We start from the raw sequence: 20,994 nt of genomic DNA on the forward strand, positions 1-20,994 counted from the left end.
ATAGTAATTAACACGGCCCGGACTTGTGCAGAAGCAGGATCGGCCATATACCGGCTGTATCCTGCGCCCAAGTCTTCCAGCTCCGATTTCAAATGTATGCCATCTAGATGCCTGAGAAATGTTAAAATATAATTCTTGTACAAGGAGGAGCAGACTTTTATGACGTAGAGTCGAGCTATTGCATCCCCGCTGTGTAGATCAGGTCCGTTTGTCAGTGTGACACCCGAGAAGCGACTGACGGCTGCAAAATCACTACATGCTGGCTGAGAGCGTTCCTATGAATCAGCCGCTGGGAGATTTGGGCTTACCCTACTCTTGCACAAGCGTTGTACTATTCCCCCTCCTGGCCGCCAGGATAGTGGGGGAAAGATGTAATTTGGCTTCCAGCTATTGCCGGCGGACTAATTACAGGGTTTATATAGTAATTTGTGCTTTCTTTTGACGGCGCCCAAATTACTTTGAGCTCCGCTATAGTCGTAATTCCTATAACGGATTATGGTGGCTGGGCCCAAATCTCCTGCACTGTTTTTACAGCGTTCGGGCTGGGATACATCTCCTGCTAAAGTAAAGCATACATTCCCCCCAAAGTGAGATGGTTGATGGCTCCAAAAAGTGTACAAACACACAGCCAGCTCTGATACCACTACCCCAATGACTACGGCCAAGCCACTGGCACACCACCGTCTATACAGCAGCCTCACATGGTAACAGATGTAAAAGCTGCTGCACATTAACAGGGACTTTATGCCATCTAATTTCAGCTGGAGTGATTACTGATATAACTACTTTCCTGGCATCTGGCTGACTAGACGTTAAGAACGTTTGAAACAATACCTGATGTGGTTGTACAGTCTTATACCTTTATTTCTTTTTTTTAACCATCCTTTTTTACGATCTGTGATCTTGCAAATATAATGCCTCTAAAGATGCGACCATGTTATGGGCCGTGAAACGTGCGTTAGGCAATCTTTTATGCTGTCATGTCTGACTATTAACCAAAATTGTAATTAAAAGGCTCTGCTGGAATATTGATGTAGCTGTCCTCTGGCGCATGCCATAAGAGGGGGATGGATGGTACATGTATGGTGGCTGTGATATAAGACACTGTGGCTATTTAAAAATGTGTTTGCAGTTTATTTTGCACAATATTCCTCATCTGCAAAAATGTAAAGGAGTCTTGCGCAATGTAATGGAGGTTATATGAGGCTGAGGGGAAGGGTGTGATAGGGGCTCTGTGAGTTGATGGTGCATTTGTAGTGCCCTTCTCCAACCCACGGCCTAGGGGAGTGGATGATTAGCGGGGGGGGGGGGGGGGGGGTCGGTAGGGTAAACGGGTCACAGTCGACAATTACACTGAGGGTTGATAAGGTTGCCCCCTGGATCATGGGGTAGGGGTCACTAGACTTGGGAAATGGGGAGGGGTGAATCAATGAGGCACTGAGGTTGGAGGGGTCTGGGGGGATATTTGGAATACACTTGGCCGATATAAGGTGGTAGTAGTTGTAGAGGTAGTTGCACTGTTTGAAGAAGAAAACTCTCTCTTTAGGGGTGGGGTTTTGTAGAGGTGGGGATGGGACCCGGGGATGTGCCCTCCCTTAACTCGCACCTTGGGCAAGGGGAAGGCATTATGGTATAACTTCAGATGTGTGCGGACAAGAGGAGGGAGTTAATGTAAATATGTACTGGACGGCTGTGGAGGTCTCCCTCTTTCCTGTGTATCTGAAGGACATGGGCTGGGAACACACCAGAGGGAAATGCTAGTGTTGTGGAGGACACTGGTGTGTGTTTTGTTTTTGTTACCCTTTTATGAAGAGGGGGAAGGAAATCTGTGGGAAAAGTAAAGTTTTTGTAGCTGCCCATAAACTTGCCAGTATTTGAATGAAAAGGGCTTGGATGGATAATTCATGCATCAAATGTAATGGCGGTTCAGTCCACATCAGAATTGTACTTTATTTATGTTGAATGGGTAAAATGTATGTCCGGTACTTATCCGTTAGCCGGGCGCATCCGGCAGGTGGCGCTAATTACTATTCCCCCTCCAGGCCGACATGAATAGTAGGGAAAGATGTAACTCTGGTGGAGTTTTGTCGCCACCTAGAGGATGCGCCCGGCTAACGGATAAGTACCGTATGCCCTAGTTTTTGGATTGTTGAGGGCTTGTGTAAGCCTACTATTTTCATAATGTTGTGAAAGCCATTCCATTCCAGATTTTGTATGGCTGTGTGTTTCTGGAAGCCAAGGTCTGTGTACGGTCTAGCTGTTTAGGTGTTCGGTAGCATTCTTAGCTCTTGTGTGTACTGTGTAACAGCTATGGCAGTTTTAATCACAGCAAAAAGTGCTGTGGTGCCGCCTGCATAAAATTCCAATGTTGAGACAAACTTGAAACTGAAAAGGGGCTGTAATGTCTAAACTTTTGTAAAACAAAACAATGGGTAAGGTTTGTAAATTTAGAAAAGGTCACTGTAGACAGTGGATCTAAAACAGTCATTTGTGTGCGTAGAGGTATGCAAATCCCTGGGTACACATATCGCTGGGTTATTTGGAATGGCTTGCAGGGATATTTGGACTTGTTAAAGTCGGTAAATTAGTGAATTTTAACGCTATCAACTATACATGTATCAAGAGGCCAAGAAGGTGATTTTCACAACAGGGATTACTCGGCACACACTGTATTTCATGAAGGAAAACATGCCATAATAATGTTGAGAAACACTGCTGTAATGTGTTCTTAAAATATAAACTGCATTGTTAATCTGAATTTACCTGGGACTTCCTCCAACCCCCAAGCTCGCAAGGTCCCTCGGCGTCCTTTGGGTCCCCTCCATTGTCCCACTGCTGGTGAGGGAAAAAATGGTGAGAATATTTAGTTCATTGAGCGCCATCATGTGACTTCACCTCACACCCAAATTTCCCAGCTGCCCATCTTCCTGCAATGGAATGTTACTGGGACAGCAAATATGATCTCTCACAACTAGGATGCAGGTAGCACTAAAATGGCTATAAAAACAGACAAAATTTCCTTTTACTTTCTATCCCAACCATGTGTTGCAACTAACCTAAGTAGAACAGAAAACAGTGGCTCTTATACCTCCCTACTCTTTGAAAAGAATGTTGAGTGCAGGTCAAATGCCAAAAAACACTGGGCGTGGTAACTTTTAATATTTTGCAAAATTTGTATCCGTGTGCTTCAAATGGTGCTCCAATATACATGCATTACTGGTTTTTGTACCCTTATTTTAAGCTATTGTTTGGCATATCTCCTCCAGTATACAGTTGTTACTTATAATAATAATAATAATACTAATAATAATAATAATAGTAAACCAGCTACTGTGTGTGCCTACCACTGCTTAAAGAAATATGCTTCTAAAATGTTGTTGCTTCTTAACTGCATACTTTTGTCTCTACATTACACCTTTGTGGGAAATGTATCAGCTCTTCTGCAAACATATAGAACACTAGGGCTACTGGATGACTTAAAACTATAAAAAGGATGTGCTTATATTTTAATATAAAGCTAAACTCCATAATACTGAATAGCTATATGAACTTTTTGGTTGTATCCTTATTTTAAGCCCTCCTACCCGACTTAATTGCACATACACTTTAAACTGTTTAGATCAGTTGATATTTTGGGAGGAAACACAAAGCTGCTCAGCAAGCAGTTGCCAGGCAGCAGTAAGCAGTTGAGAGTTTGATGAGCTTTTCACTGCCTATCATCTGCTCCTGGAAAAGGGGCCTAAAACTGGAGCTGGCGCACTTTGTCTGGAGTCCTTTAGCAGTGCAGAAAGACCGTAACACTTTAACGTTGGTACACACAGACTACATACATTTGAGGAAGTGCTGATAAGTTGTGCTTATATATGAAGTTTATTTATAAACTGATAATGTTTGACATAGAATTATTTTGTAATAGGTTTTCTATTAAGCAGATAGGTCCTGTTTCTTTTTATTTTTTGGCATTAACAAGAGGCCTAGTCTTGGTTTTTTTTTCTCATGTATGGCTGGAAAAAAAAACCCCACCCATAATTTTGTTTCTCCATGAAATAACTGACTGCTCTGTGTGTGAATTGCATGTAAAGGAGACCACAAAGCTGTCAGTTTTGTCATTAAACATTCCAAATTATGCAGCAAATGCACCTTTCTGTGTAATATTGTTTGGTTAACCTGTTCCTCTTATGGCCCATACTCACGGGCTACAATTGTCGCCGCAACACGCGGCGCGCGCGTGTTGCTGCGACAGGTCGCCCGTGAGTATGAGGCGTTGCACAGGCGCGCACACGAACCGTTGATGTCGCTAGGCGATTGAACCGGTTAATCGCCTAGCGACAGTTGCCGCCACAATTGTCGCTAGTCCGTGTGTGTATACGGACTAGCGACAGCAACCCCATAGCCGGCGCACTGAGTTTCCGGCGGGGAGGAGGAACGTCGGCGACAGCTTCCGTCGCGCCACTAGTCCCTCTTCCGCAGTGTGTATGCGGAGGGACGTGGCGACGAGCTGTCGCCGAACTGTCGCGCACACGCTCCTGTGTGCTAGCGACATGCAGTTTTGGTTGCCCGTGAGTATGGGCCATTAGTTACATTAGGTGTCTCATTGCTACTAACCGGAGATAATTACTTTCTTTATACGCCAACATGCTTTATAAGATAGGGCTAGGCAGAAAATTAAGTTTACTGTATAAATACTACCGGTAAGTATTTACCTTGGTGCTTCTTGAGCTTCAAAGTTTAATTGAATACAGAGTATCTGCCTGTGTTAAAGAGAAACTCTGACCAAGAATTTAACTTTATCCCAATCAGTAGCTGATACCCCCTTTTACAAGAGATATCTATTCCTTTTCACAAACAGACCATAACAAAAAAAGGGTGCTGAATGACTGATATTGTGGTGAAACCCCTCCTACAAGAAACTCTGAGGACTGCGGTACTCCTGGCAGTTTCCTGTATGTGAACCCTGTTGCATTGTGCAGTGTTCTCCCCAGAATTTTTTTTCCAGCCGGGTGGCATGAAATAGTAGCCGGGTGGCATGAAATAGTAGCCGGGTGGCATGAAATAGTAGCCGGGTGGGGCGAGTTGAAAATGTAGGGCAACTGTGCTTACAGCATAGGAGGAGGTGAGACGATGACAGCCAGGTGGTCACAAAATCTAGCCAGGTGGAGCACCCGGCTAAAACAGCCTGGGGAGAACACTGTTGTGGGAAATGGCTGTACACCTGTTTCCAACTGCCAAAAAAGCATGCAGCAGCTTCATCACCTTCCAGCAGTAAAAATGTCACCATGTGATAAATGTCAGAATGTAAATCAGGGAGAGGAATGATTTTACAATGGGCAAATACTGACTAAATCATTTATACATAATTATGGTAAAAATGAAGCTTTTTTTTTTTTTTTTTTTTATTACATTATTTTTCACTGGCATTCCTGTTTAATGCATTGGTGTGCATTAGTATGATTTACTACGCATTGGTATGCATTTTTTTTCCATTGAAGCGCATTGTGAAAAAGCTAAAAACCTCTAACTAGCGTTTCAAGCTACTTTACTGCATGAAAAGAATGTATAGCTGTCTTTTTACTCATATTTTTTATGTCCAGAAGGGTTCACCCTTATGTGCAGGGATGGCACATTATTTCCTGCACTCCTCAGGCATTCATCTGGGTTACAACACATGCAGTTAAACAACCATGGACCTGATTGTAAAGGGGAAAGTAGTGCAATTAGTAATCTGGTATCATTTTGTTTGCAGAAAACCACATGCAATTCCCTCGTATGGCCCCTGCCTGAAAGCTGCGCTGCTGAGTTCTCTCTCTGTTTTTTCTGGGAGCAGGGAGTGTGTATAAGGGCTGATTCACAATACAAGAGCTTTTTAAGCGATAGAGATTTTAAAAACTTTTGCTAATGCTATGCCATGGAGGATTTTTACAAAATCACATCGCTCCAGTGTGAACACCACACATGGGGTAACATTATCAAAAGCTTTTAAAATCACAAAGCACTGAGAAAAGCTCTTGTAGTGTGGATGTGTCCTCAGGGCTCGTTCTCACTTGTAATTGCAAAATGATTTTGGAGGATTGCGATTATCACTTTTTAGCATTCTAATCGCGGTGGCTCTAAAATTGCGGTAACATGCTGCATGTAGCACATTTTAAGATTGCTGTGAAAAGCCGGCAATCATCTGCAATCGTGGCAGTGAGATCACTGCCATATAATTAATGTTGCAGTGCTTGCGATCGCTGGTGATTCGGCAATTAGCTCTAATTGCCCCAGTGAGAACAGGCCCTTAAGTGTATAATGAGGAAACCTTTAGCACAGCAAGAAGAGATGGAGGCTTACTCCTACCTCCTTTCCATTGCTGTACCTGTCTTCCCTCTCCCAGCTCAGTCAGTGGTAGAAAGTCAGCCACTCAGGCAGGAACCAAGGAGATGTGTATACAGAGGCATCTTGCGTGCTTGGGTTGGTGGAAAGGGTGCATTCTGTTCTGGATCTGATCACAAACGATGGCTGCTATGCAACATTAAGATACTGCAGTTTCTTTAAAAATTAATTGTGTGGACAAGTAGTAAACTGCAGACACACATTTTCTTGTTCACTCTTAACCACTTCAGGGCTCAGCCTTTACCCCCCCCCCCCCCCCTTAAGGACCAGCGCTGATTATTAAGATCTGTGCTGGGTGGGCTCTACAGCCCCCAGCACAGATCAAATAACAGGCAGAGCGACCAGATCGCCCCCCTTTTTTCCCCACTAGGGGGATGATGTGCTGTGGGGGGTCTGATCGCTCCTGCATGCGTGTGGCTGGCGGGGGGAGGCACCTCAAAGCCCTCTCCACCGCAGGATTCCCCCTCTTCTCCCTCCCTGCCCCGGAGATCGGAGGCTGCACAGGAACGGATCTGTCCTGTGCAGCCTCTAACAGGCTCCTGCCTGTCATGTGACAGCTATCCCCGGCCGCTGATTGGCCGGGGATTGCTGATCTAGTACAACGCTGCTACTGTTAGCAGCGTTGTAAATATGTAAACAAAGCAGATGATTTCCGCTTGTGTTTACATTTAGCCTGCGAGCCGCGATCGGCAGCCCGCAGGCTATCCACGGAGCCCCCCCCCCCCCCCCGCCGTGAATTGACAGGAAGCAGCCGCTCGCGCGAGCGGCTGTTTCCTGATTAATTAGCCTGCAGCCGGCAACGCAGAACTGCGTCGCTGGTCCTGCAGCTGCCACTTTGCCGACGCGCGTTATGAGCGGGCAGTCGGCAAGTGGTTAAGGTGCGTACACACGCACTACTATAGAAAACAATGTGTCCGTCAGACCCTCCCGCTGGGCGGTCGTTCTCCCGACAGTAGTGCATGTGTACGGATCGTTCTGAAACAGCCTTATCAGTCTGCAGATAGACTGCACACACGCACTACTGTCGGGAGAACGACCGCCCAGGGGGGAGGGTCTGACGGACCCGTCCTCTTTAGTAGTTCGTGTGTACACACCTTAAGTTTAAACCGGGAATAAGCCAAGTTACTGGTGCCATTGGCTCTCCCCAGTGCAAAAGGCATCTTAGTATTTTACATATAAATTGGTCCGCTGATTTGTTAAATGACTTGAGTAAATGTGGCCAGTTGATAACCCTTTTTTTTTTTTCCTTTTTTACATGTATTCACTCCTGAGAGTTCAGAAGTATAATCATATAGTCCACAAAACAGCCAGCTGCATCATCCACTATTGTTATCTTGTACTGGTGCCACATGACTGCATCAGAAATGAGATGTAGACATTTGCATGAACTAATTTCTGTAGATCGCGGTCTCACTGAAACGGTTTGCCATTCCCAAAGGAAAGCTTTACTTACCACTTTGACCTGTTGTCATACCTTCTGGTTACAGACATTGCTGAGATCCATCTTATCGTAGCTGTAAAAAAGGTATAGTAAGCTTGTCAGCATTAGCAGCAACATTTTAAACCCAAGGTTCTACTTCTTTTTTCTGTTTAGTGGCAACTTGGGTGGCTCTCTGGCCACCAACTCAACTGTTGCATTGTGCCGCTATTGCCTGACTACCTACTCTGTTCTAGGATAGATGAGTGGTGAATGGATGGCTGGGAGATGAGGGAGCATGAACTTTCACATTGATGATATTTTATTATGTATTGTATTAATGAAACTGGATAATAAATAGGGAATATCTGATGCTCTCCTGAGCACTTGTTGGTCTGCAGCAGTGTGTTGACCTGCAGTGATTTGCAGTGGAAGTCAGGAGCTCTCTCCTCCCGATTTTTCACCAGGGTTCTTATATGACCCCTAGTGCTTGATGCACTAAACTCTGGTGAAGTTGACGTGCCCAGGAAGTGCACAACAATTTTACAGTTACTAGCACAAGGGGTCACCGGCTATTAACACATTAGCACCACATGCATTGCTATGTAAACATGTATTACCATAGCAACACACGCATGGCGCTTATGGCGTTCATTGTCGGTGCTCCCACTGCACGAACGCTAAAATTGCCATACGTAAACCAGAGTTAAGTGCATCAGGCCTTAGTTTCTCTATTTAAGACACCTATCAAAGTATGTACGTCAGTCCCTTAACTAAAGCAAAAATAAAATTAACAATTTTTTATTTTTTTAAAAAATCCAAGAAAAATAAACTACTCATACTCCTCTCTTTGCATACACTGCACACACATGCATGTATGCATGCATTCTCCACATTCATGCATGTACTACAGAGCACATATCCTCATGTCCATACATTTCGCACTAATGCTGAAAAACTATGAATGGTGAAGGAGGGTAGTCATTTGAATTTAAACCTTGCATAATACCTTGGGAATGTCATTTGAGACTATCTTGTCTGAAGAACTGTACACACACGAGGAAAATAGCCATCGAAGGATCGTTATTAGATTCTTTGGGTGACAGTACAAGGCCAACCCCGTAGAGACTTGTTCAGTTGCTATGAGTGAGGGGTGCGGAGGGATGATGGTCCACGAGAGTGACGTCAAGCACGGTGACGGTGAGTGTAGAGAACAAAGCTGTCAGCCAGCAATCAGCTCCAACGCATTTGGGGGGGCTGCTGTACACATGCTCAATTCTGGGCAGAGGCAGTGGGATGCTTTGCGCATGTTTACCTTCCATTATCTGTCTTCACGCTATATGACAGTATATGCAACTTTGCTAGAAATACAGAGTACCTTCCAAAAACTGTTAGTCTTGATTGATGGAAAAATGTTTAGGACGATGGAAATTGCATGAATGCAAACTTTAAAGGGGCAAGCATGAGTGAACCTTGCTTTATGAATCTTACAGACCAATTATATTACATTGTGTTCTGTGACAACAGTATCGCACTGTCATATAATGTAGTTATGTGTGCTGCTACAGGCCTTACCCAGTGTTGCGTTTGCTACTAACATCCCCCCCCCCCCCCCCCCTGTAGCTTTCATAAAGGTTGTCATTTCCTTATGTAAGTAGCGGCCATAAACCCTGCCCAGTATATAGTGAATAGCTCTGTACATTCAGTATGAAAGATCATTTTGTAGTAAACCCATCTACCAACAGTCCATTAGTGTGCCTGCATATTAGAGCATTATTTGCCTCTGTGCATACTACAAACCACTGTTGGCATTCTGAAATGCAAAAGATTATCTTTAAAAATTAAAAAAAAAAAAAAAAAAATTTTTTTTAGCTGGGCTTTTTTAAAACCTTCTAGCAAGCTAACTGAAATATTGCCATGTAAAGGTATACTACTGTTTAGTTCCATTCGCCCTGTACTTTGACCTTTTTTATACTGGATTCCCTTGATACTCAGCTGTGTACAGAAGCCTCAGTTGTTCTTTTCATCGCAGATGTGGTCATTGTGGGCTGTGCCTTCCTTTATCAGGTACATTGCTCCTTCTTTGTATGCTTTTGGAAGAGTGTACAGTTCTCTTTTACATAGCTACATTGCAATGCCATGATAAGCTTCAGGTGTATATAAAAACTTGAATCCTGGTAAGGGATGCACATGTACAATTTGTGTTTCCCGGAGCGACTTGCAGTGGATGAGGGGTGGAACAGTGCACTTGGCTACTGGTTGTCTCTTAAAGAGGAATGCTGGATCAGCTTTGGTAGACATGTACAAATACTAGGCTCTTGGCAGAGACAGACCACCTTGGCCAAAGTTGGTCTGGCGTACGTACGAGGCTTTAGGTTTAATTTCAGCCTTTGTAATTAGAATTAATTTTAACCTCTTAAAGGAATCCTGTAAGGTGAAAAAATTAACTTACCTGGGGCTTCTACTGGCCCTGTGCCCACGCCGTGGCAAATGATCATCGGTCCCTCACTGTGGCTGTTTTTTGTGAGTCTGTGGGCCACTGCGCGTTTTTTTTCATGAACTTCCTTGTACCTGCTCATGTCACCAGAAGCGTCCTGTGCAGGTGCTGTGCAATTTTCTCGTACTGTGCTTGCGCAGGACGCTCTTGGCGATGGTAAGGAAGATGTTGTGTGGCCACGGCCACGCTGGCGCAGTGGCGGTTTGTGTAAAGCTGGCCACTAACTGTCCTATTTCTAGCGAAAAATCGTTCGAGCGATTAGAAATTCTGATCGGAAGTGAAATATTGTAATACATCGTTCACTACACCATCAACGAACCAATCTTTGCTTCCTATCTATCACAACCAACAAGAAAATTAAAATTTTGGTTCGACAAATTCATTTGGACGACATTTTTTTTCACTCGTTCATAATCGATTGTGTCCACCAATGGAGATTTACAACCAATCCGATCAGAATTTTCTGATTGCTCTAACGATTCTTCGCTAGAAATTAGACCGTTAGTGGCCACCTTAAGTCGGAGGAAAAGAAACGAGTTGCGGGGGATTGGATTATTGTTTGGTAACGTCGTGGGCACAGATCTCCCCACACCTTTTTAACCATTTTAGTGCCAAAGGCTCTGGTCCAGAGTCTTTTTAAAAATGTTTCCGTTCCTGATCACTGTGATTGGCTCACAGTGATCAGACAGCCAGGAGCCAATGCAAACGGCACCTGAATTCGGTATGGAGCTCTGGTGCCTTTAAATTTTGTCCTGTGCATGGGAGCCGCCGGCGTTAAAACTATGCCATATCAGGCTTAGGCAGCCAGTGTGGCGTACTTTTAACCTGCAGAGGTACCAAAGCAGTTAATGGACCATTTGTGAAACATTTTAAAATGCATATAAGATGTAAATTTGGAGCAGCTTAAAATGCACTTAAAATTGTTTCCCTATGTCCCTTACGGGTCATCAGGGTTGTTGGTCAGTTTACCAGCTGCTAGCTATGGCAGTAAATCCACAGCTTACTTGACTGATCATTGGATTTTATCTTTCTGTGTTAGTGAAGATTTAAATGGTATAGAAAAGTCAGCCATCACAGATCAGAACCTCGCGTGATGCTACTGTTTGTGCTTCAAGGGGATTTGGCTATGGTTAGGGTACCCTTTGCCACATTTACTTTCCAGAAGAGGGAAAATAAATACAGGATCTTCTCAAAAAATTAGAGATAAAGTTGATAAAGTTCATTATTTTCTGTAATGTACTGATAAACACTAGACTTTCATATATTTTAGATTCATTATACACAACTGAAGTGGTTCAAGCCTTTTATTGTTTTTCTTATTGATGATTTTGGCATACAGCTCATGAAAACCCACATTTCCTATGTAAAAAAATTAGCATATTTCATCCGACCAATAAAAGATATGTTTTTAAAACAAAAAGTCGGCCTTTAAATAATTACCGTATTTTTCGCCGTATAAGATGCACTTTTTCTCCCCCAAAAATGGGGAGAAAAAGTCCCTGCGTCTTATACGGCAAAGGCAGGGAATCCCCAACTTAATAACGCCCGCCGTTCCGAACCGCCGACCCGCCGCCATGTTGTGGATTCCCTGCCTGCTTTCCCTATGCCTGCCAGAGTCTCCTGGGCCCCCCCCCCGGATGAAAATGTCAATAGCAGCGGCAACTTACCTTTGGCAGGCTCCTGCGCTGATCCTATATCATCGCGCTGCCCCCCGCTAGCCTCCTCTGCCTCCCCCCTCTGTATCTGGCCCCCCCGGGTGAAGGAATTAGTATCGGCAGCTTACCTCCGCAGTGCGCCCGCGATGACTGCAGACGTCCGTCTTCAGGGCACTTCTCGCTCTAGTGGCCGGCTTTGAACTGCGCGTCATCAGTTTAAGCCGGTCACTAGAGCGAGAAGTGCTCTGAAGACGGACGTCTGCAGTCATCGCGGGCGCACTGTGGAGGTAAGCTGCTGATACTTATTCCTTCACCTGGGGGGGCCAGATACAGAGGGGGGAGGCAGAGGAGGCTAGCGGGGGGCAGCGCGATGATAAAGGATCAGCGCAGGAGCCTGCCAAAGGTAAGTTGCCGCTGCTATTGACATTTTCATCCGGGGGGGGCCAGAAGACGCAGGTGGGAGGGAGGACATATGGGGGGCACTGGAGGACATATGGGGGGCACTGGAGGACATATGGGGGGCACTGGAGGACATATGGGGGGCACTGGAGGACATATGGGGGGCACTGGAGGACATATGGGGGGCACTGGAGGACATATGGGGGGCACTGGAGGACATATGGGGGGCACAGGAGGACATATGGGGGGCACAGGAGGACATATGGGGGGCACAGGAGGACATATGGGGGGCACAGGAGGACATATGGGGGGCACAGGAGGACATATGGGGGGCACATGAGGACATATGGGGGGCACATGAGGACACATGGGGGGCACATGAGGACACATGGGGGGCACATGAGGACACATGGGGGGCACATGAGGACACATGGGGGGCACATGAGGACACATGGGGGGCACATGAGGACACATGGGGGGCACATGAGGACACATGGGGGGCACATGAGGACACATGGGGGGCACATGAGGACACATGGGGGGCACATGAGGACACATGGGGGGCACATGAGGACACATGGGGGGCACATGAGGACACATGGGGGGCACATGAGGACACATGGGGGGCACATGAGGACACATGGGGGGCACATGAGGACACATGGGGGGCACATGAGGACACATGGGGGGCACATGAGGACACATGGGGGGCACATGAGGACACATGGGGGGCACATGAGGACACATGGGGGGCACATGAGGACACATGGGGGGCACATGAGGACACATGGGGGGCACATGAGGACACACGGGGGGCACATGAGGACACACCGGAGGACACATGGGGGGCACATTAGGATACACAGGAGGACACATGGGAGGCACAGAAGGACACATGGGGGTACATGAGGACACAGGACACATGGGGGCACATGAGGACACATGGGGGGCACATTAGGACACACAGGAAGACACATGGGGGCACAGGAGGACACACAGAAGGACACATGGGGGCACAGGAGGACACACAGAAGGACACATGGGGGCACAGGAGGACACACAGAAGGACACATGGGGGCACAGGAGGACACACAGAAGGACACATGAGGATATGGGGGGCACAGGAGCACACATGAGGACACACAAGGTTATGTACAAGACGCTCCTGGAATATGGACGCACCAGGTTTAGTATTTTTTTTTTCCCTGGTTTTTGCCCTCTAAACCTGGGTGCGTCTTATATTCCGGAGCGTCTTATACGGCGCGAAATACGGGTATGTTCAGTTATGCACTCAATACTTGGTCGGGAATCCTTTTGCAGAAATGACTGCTTCAATGCGGCGTGGCATGGAGGCAATCTGCCTGTGGCACTGCTCAGGTGTTATGGAGGCCCAGGATGCTTCAATAGCGGCCTTAAAGAGAAACTCCGACCAAGAATTGAACTTTATCCCAATCAGTAGCTGATACCCACTTTTACATGAGAAAAATAATGATTTTCACAAACAGACCATCAGGGGGCGCTGTATGACTGATTTTGTGCTGAAACCCCTCCCACAAGAGGCTCTGGTACCGTACGGTACTCCTGGCAAACTGCCACAATGTAACAATGTTCAGACAGGAAATAGCTGCTTACAGCTGTCTGTTAAAGCCAGACCAGCTAGCAACAGCTCCTTAATCTGCCCACAGTAACAATGTCACCATGTAATACATGTCAGAATGTGAATCTGGGAGAGGAAAGATTTTACAATGAGCAAACACTGACTAAATCATGTATACATAATTATTGTAAAAATGAAGCACTTTTTTTATTACATTATTTTCACTGGAGTTCCTCTTTAAGCTCATCCAGAGTGTTAGGTCTTGCGTCTCTCAACTTTCTCTTCACAATATCCCACAGATTCTCTATGGGGTTCAGGTCAGGAGAGTTGGCAGGCCAATTGAGCACAGTAATACGATGGTCAGTAAACCATTTACCAGTGGTTTTGGCACTGTGAGCAGGTGCCAGGTCGTGCTGAAAAATGAAATCTTCATCTCCATAAAGCTTTTCAGCAGATGGAAGCATGACATGCTCCAAAATCTCCTGATAGTTAGCGGCATTGACCCTGCCCCTGATAAAACACAGTGGACCAACACCAGCAGCTGACATGGCACCCCAGACCATCACTGACTGTGGGTACTTGACACTGGACTTCAGGCATTTTGGCATTTCCCTCTCCCCAGTCTTCCTCCAGACTCTGGCACCTTAATTTCCGAATGACATGTAAAAGTTGCTTTCATCCGAAAAAAGTACTTTGGACCCACTGATCAACAGTCCAGTGCTGCTTCTCTGTAGCCCAGGTCAGGCGCTTCTGCCGCTGTTTCTGGTTCAAAAGTGAGTTCATGCTTCCATCTGCTGAAAAGCTTTATGGAGATGAAGATTTCATTTTTCAGCACGACCTGGCACCAGCTCACAGTTCCAAAACCACTGGTAAATGGTTTTCTGAGCATGGTATTACTGTGCTCAATTGGCCTGCCAACTCTCCTGACCTGAACCCCATAGAGAATCTGTGGGATATTGTGAAGAGAAAGTTGAGACGCAAGACCCAACACTCTGGATGAGCTTAAAGAAAACCTGAACTGAAAATTAAAAGTCAAAATAAGCATACACAAGTCATACTTGCCTCCCGTGCAGTCTACTCCTCACTCTTTTTCCTCTCCTGCGTCCTGTTTGTCCACTCTGATCAATGGAATTCTCCGTCCTCCATTTTGAAAATGGGCATTACACCATAACAGCTTTCTGGTCAGCACACAGTTAAACTGTAACATTGCCCACTTGTGCCATAGGGAAACATGGACACATCAGTTCTCCTCTCAGCTGTAACTGACAGCAACTGATATATAACTGAGAGCAACTGATATATTTGTTCTGACAAAATGTTGTCAGAACTGGAAGGGATCACTCTAAGAAGAAAATGGTGAGCTTCTGAGAGGAACTGATGGCAAGGTAACTAGGTAATGTTCATTTGAAGTTACCTCGAGTGTTAATTTTAAATTTTACTCAGTACAGGTTCTCTTTAAGGCTGCTATTGAAGCATCCTGGGCCTCCATAACACCTGAGCAGTGCCACAGGCTGATTGCCTCCATGCCATGCCGCATTGAAGCAGTCATTTCTGCAAAAGGATTCCTGATCAAGTATCGAGTGCATAACTGAACATAATTATTTGAAGGTTGATTTTTTTTTTTTTTTTTTTTTTTTTTTTTAAACTTTTCTTTTATTGGTCGGATGAAATATGCTAATTTTTTGATAGGAAATTTGGGTTTTCATGAGATGTATGCCAAAATCATCAATAAGAAAAACAAAAGGCTTGAACTACTTCAGTTGTGTGTAATGAATCTAAAATATATGAAAGTCTGTTTACCAGTACATTACAGAAAATAATGAACGTTATCACAATATGCTAATTTTTTCAGAAGATCATGTATATTTCCAGGTTTGGGATTTTTAAAAGAATGAATTATTGAATAAAACATAATTTTTCTTTATTCCAGTGATTTTGTTTAGCATAGTAACAACCAGACTGGGTTGAGAAAGCTTGCTTACTTACTATGTAAGCTAGTTTGGCTTGACTAAATTGCAGACTGCTGATGCTCTATCAGCAGAGGTGCAAGCTGGTGACCAAGATTTGCTGAAAGGGTAAAAAAAACAGAAGAGAGCCACGGCGGGAAACCGGTGCATTGTTTTGCCCTGGGGCGGGCACAGGATATCTTCTGGGGCTGTTAAAAGCCCCAGGTAAGGTGTGTTTTTTTTTTTTGTGTGCCCCCTCTTCCCCTTACAGTACTCCTTTAAGAATTGTTGCTGGAAACCATGGTTATCGTGTACAGTTTGGCATTAATAATACACATAGTTTTTCTCCCTCTGTCTCATTGGTTCATAAATCTGCACAAACCTGTAACTACATAAACTGCTGCCTTCACATCCACGACTTGGCTAATTTGATGCAGTCATTTCAGAGTGGAAGTATCCTATCTGAAAGGATTTTGGCATGTGCGTACATCAGTTCAAAATGACCACTCAACAGTTGACACAATGTAAAACTGCTTTCCCAGTGACTCATTGTGAAAGCACACAGAGCGAGCGATCAAGGTAAACACCAGAATAATTACAGGCATGGCAGGTAATGCAGCTAAAATTATGCTTCAAATACTTGAAACCTAGATGATTTGATAGGGTTTTTTTTTTTAAATTGGAGATAAACATTTAAGTGCCCGCTTCTGGCACAAGTTTGTTATACAAACTATCAGCTTTGCAAAGTTTCCTGATAAGATTGTCAAATCACTTTAAAGCACCTGCTCAGACTGCCTCTGCTTATAGGCAACAGTTTTCTCAAATACTGATTGTGCTTTCCCACTTGCAATCTTTACAGTAGGATGACACAATCCAAGCAGCCGCAGCCTCACCCACAGAACCTGATATTTACTGACTTCATATGTTTTTTTTTGTGTGTTATGTTTTTTTTCCGTTTTAAGCACAGGAATTTTAGCTTCATAATATTTATGGAAAGGAAATCTTACATTTGAACATTTTTTTAAATATCAGATAAACCTGAAGAGTTAAGTGTTAAAAATGTGATAAACACACAATTCTTAAAAGAACCATAATTGGACAACGCGTGTGGCATTTTGAGCTATGGACTTTTTAATTGCCTCTTGTTTATTTATTTATGCAGTTTGGTTGCTATGCACGTAGCAGTCTCCTTTTTCTCCTGGGCTTACCATATTCCATGTTTTTGGTGCAGGATTTTCTGGAATCTAATGAAATAAGTGACTGTTTAGGTGCGTACACACATGCGACTATAGTCGTTTGAAACGATCGTTCCCCGATCATTTCAAACGACGATCGTTTGAAAAAAAAGCAGCCAACGACCATGAAGTCTAACGACGGACGAGCTAGATCATTCAAAACGAATGATCTAGCTTGGCGGATTTTTCCCAGCGACGATCGTATGTAAAAGTAGTACATCGTTGGAAACGATCGTTCGTACTAGGCTTGACATGCGCATTTCACTACTTCTCCATGGAACTTTTCATTTTTATGCGCAAGCGCTGCTTTATGTGATGTAACGTTCGTTTTAGCGATCAGATCGTTACACACCTTTTACAACTAACTTTACTTAGGTCGTTCTTAAAAGTTGGTCGTTCACAACGAACGATTGTTGTCGCATGTGTGTACGTAGCATTTGGGTGCCATGTTACATTATGAATTTATAGATCACTAATCATCTTCCACAGCTTACCTCCCAACTTTATGACAGAGGGAGAACCATTTAAGACCTGAAACCCCACATTTATACTACAAAGAATTCATGAATAGAGATGGTCAATGAGATGATTTTATTGCCTCGCATACAAACTTAAAGGGGAACTGAAGTAAGAGGTATACTGAGGCTGCCATATTTATTTCCTTTTAATCAATGCCAGTTGCCTGGCAGCCCTGCTGGTCTATTTATCTGCAGTAGTATCTGAATAACACCAAAAACAAGCATGCAGCTAGTCTTGTCAGATCTGACTTTAAAGTCAGAAACGCCTGATCTGCTGCATGCTCGTTCAGGGGCTATGGCTAATAGTATTAGAGGCAGAGGATCAGCAGGGCTGCCAGGCAACTGGTATTGCTTAAAAGGAAATAAACATGGCAGCCTCCATATACCTCTCTCTTCAGTTGTCCTTTAATCCGTATTGTAAGGAACTTGCAATTTTGCCATGCAGATTCCCTTTGTGCTGTTTTGCATTTGTCCAGCTCTAAGCTGCATACGGTTAAATATGCCTGCAGGTTGGAAGCTCAGCATCTTATTCACCATCTCCATTCTTGAGCAAAAGGTGCAGTTTCATTAAACAAACCTCACTGGTCGTTTCGGTCGTCCTAGTTTTTTTTTGTTTTGTTTTTTTTTTCCTTCATATTAAAATTTCTAAATTAGTAAAACACAGGATGAAAATGAAGGTATATGGACACATTTTTCATAGAGAAACCTGCAAATTGTAGTTACATGCTTGTTGCGTCCCTTTAAAAAAAAAAAAAAAAAAAAAAAGTTTAATCCGTTTGCATAATGACCAAAAATGTGTTTCAGGAAGCTGTAATATTAAAACCTAAGCAAACCTGATCAATAGCTAGCTGAAATTTAACACGTTATGTGGGGGTTAAGCTTTCATCTTTGTCAGGCGAGTTTTGTTTCCTGAATGCAAATGAGTGGCTGTTACAAAAGCTGCCTGTTTAAAACGAGGTCAGGCACATGGTCTTTGTGTACAGATCCTTTGCTGGATGGGTGTTCACATTCATAGAGGGTTACACAGACAAATTACACTATTGCTTAATTATTATTGAATTATAAAGCGCCAACATATTCTGTGGCGCTGAAGAATGTTTATCATTAAGGTTTTAAGGTGGCCGTACACTTTTTTTTTTTTTCCTTATTCCCCCCCCCCCCCTTTCATTTCATTGCATCTGTTAGAAATTATGCCGCAAACTAATCAATTTTCAGGCAAAATTTATCCATCACACTGGATGGAAGATTCCGCTTGATCGTCTGTGGGGCTGGAGCATGTCCCTAGCGGCAGTCAATTTTTGAGACAGCTTGCACGCTCCTATTCTCTCTCTTCTCTCCCAGGTACCTGTGTCATGTCACAAATGCTAGAGGCCTCTAGTGGTCAAGTAAGGTACCTGCCACTGTGCCACTAGTGTTTGGCCTCCAGCATTTGTCATGTGATACAGTGGTGTGGGAGAGAAGAGACTGGGAGGAGTCCCGGCAGCTTTGGAAAGAAGACATGGGGGTAAGTGCCGGCGAACATGTGAGCGCTGAGCGTATTTTCTGCCAACAACGCATGGAGGGGAGGGGGACTGGGAAGGGGAAATTTCTATTGAAAATATAAATCTGCTGCATTCAGTGCGTGGAGGAATTTAATCAGATAGATCCCTCTTATAATCTGAGAGGGAAGACCCTATTTGAAAAATAAACCTGGCTTAACTGAAGTACTAGAATACATTAATCACAACTGGGGTAATACTAAAGTGAGCTTGAAAAAAAAAAAGTTCTCTGGATCTCATAGAGCCTTCCCAATCCTCTCTCTCTCTCTCCCCATACCCTTGATCCACGGCTGTCCCCTCATGAAAGTTGTACGACCATCTGGTTGAATACGCCTGCAGGAGTTTGACGGCTTCGGGAGTACCTGCGTCTGATTACTTCTAAAGATGTATGGGTCTGTACTGCGCATACGCAGTATGGATGCTCCAGTCTTTTAAAGGACAACTGAAGTAAGCGGTATACGGAGGCTGCCATGTTTATTTCCTTTTAAGCAATACCAGTTGCCTGGCAGCCCTGCTGATCCTGTGCCTCTAATACTATTAGCCATAGCCCCTGAACAAGCATGCAGCAGATCAGGTGTTTCAGACTTTAAACACTTCTGTGCCAGGGGGTGGTTTTGCTGATCAGTTCTGCATGGGCTCTCCAGCCCGCAGCACTGATCAGCTAGCAGCCAGGGCGATCAGACTTCCCCCCCCCCCCCCCTTTCCCCACTAGGGGGATGTCCTGCTGGGGGGGTCTGATCGCAGCCGGCTGCTTGCGCTTGCGGGGGGGCTCTTCAAAGCCCCCCTCCGCAGCGCTTCCTGGCCTCCTTCCCTCCCTCTCTCCCTCTGTGAGCGGCGCAGGACGGAGTTCAGTCCTGCGCCGGATAGGATAGGCTTCAGCCTATCAGGTGCCGGCGGTCCCCGGCCAGTCAGAGGCCGGGGATCGCCGATCTCCTCTACGGCGCTGCTGCTGCACAGCGCCGTATATATGTAAACACCGGGGAAGATCTTCGCGGCTCGCAGGGTGTTCACGGAGACACGCTCCGTGAACTGACATGCGGCCGTTTCCATGCAATCCACTTCAGGATTCAGGGGCGTAGTTAAGCGTACGCCGAATCCTGAAGTGGTTAAAGTCAGATCTGACAAGACTAGCTGCATGCTTGTTTCTGGTGTTATTCAGATACTACTGCAGAGAAATAGACCAGCAGGGCTGCCAGGCAACTGGTATTGATTAAAAGGAAATAAATATGGCAGCCTCCGTATACCTCTTACTTCAGTTACCCTTTAAGCAGTTGGTAATGTGAGTGCTTCTAAAGCCTTCCGAGGACTCCCAAAGGTGCTGACTTCCACAGGGGAACAGCAGTGGACCAAGAGCAAGCAAATGGGGCTGGGAAGGTTCTTGGCATCCAGAGCCTTCCCTCTCCATAGGGAAGTTTCTTGTTAGATTTGCTTTAATTAAATGCTGATAAAACCAGGGCTGTGGAGTCGGTTCAAAAATCATCCAATTCCTCAGTTTATGAAAACTCTGATTTCAGGTACACAAAACTATTCCGACTCCACAGCCCTGGATAAAACTTGTTTTCATCAGAGGTCAGCACTTACTTGGCAGCCAATCAGTTCCTCTCTACTGAGAGTAGGGAGCCCAGACTTGAATGTCTCTTACCTTGAGCATAGTTTGTGTACTTAATTTAGTTTTTGTTCTTTAGAAGTCATATCTTGGCTTTTATGAAATATTCTTTCACTCAAGGAAGATGGCAAAATGTAAGCACCTCATACTTACAAAGTATCTTCCAACTCTATTTAATGCTCTCATCACATCATGGCTGGACTATTGCTCTCTA

General features: G+C 44.7%; 1 protein-coding gene and 1 long non-coding RNA gene across 2 annotated transcripts in view; one reads left to right on the top strand and one right to left on the bottom strand.

The window, feature by feature from the left end:
* HIP1R (huntingtin interacting protein 1 related) overlaps positions 1-20,994 on the top strand; it is a 186,399-nt gene that overhangs the window by 34,017 nt on the left and 131,388 nt on the right. The gene's annotated exons all lie outside the window — the stretch shown is intronic.
* LOC137556136 (uncharacterized) overlaps positions 1-20,994 on the bottom strand; it is a 36,871-nt gene that overhangs the window by 8,510 nt on the left and 7,367 nt on the right. The window contains exons 2-3 of the long non-coding RNA XR_011028802.1: positions 7,826-7,886; positions 2,764-2,835 (exon numbers count right to left, since the gene is read on the bottom strand). This is a non-coding gene — a long non-coding RNA (uncharacterized lncRNA). The remainder of the gene's footprint in view (positions 1-2,763; positions 2,836-7,825; positions 7,887-20,994) is intronic.

The sequence above is a fragment of the Hyperolius riggenbachi genome, chromosome 1, assembly GCF_040937935.1.
Source record: "Hyperolius riggenbachi isolate aHypRig1 chromosome 1, aHypRig1.pri, whole genome shotgun sequence".
Classification (NCBI taxonomy): domain Eukaryota; kingdom Metazoa; phylum Chordata; class Amphibia; order Anura; family Hyperoliidae; genus Hyperolius; species Hyperolius riggenbachi.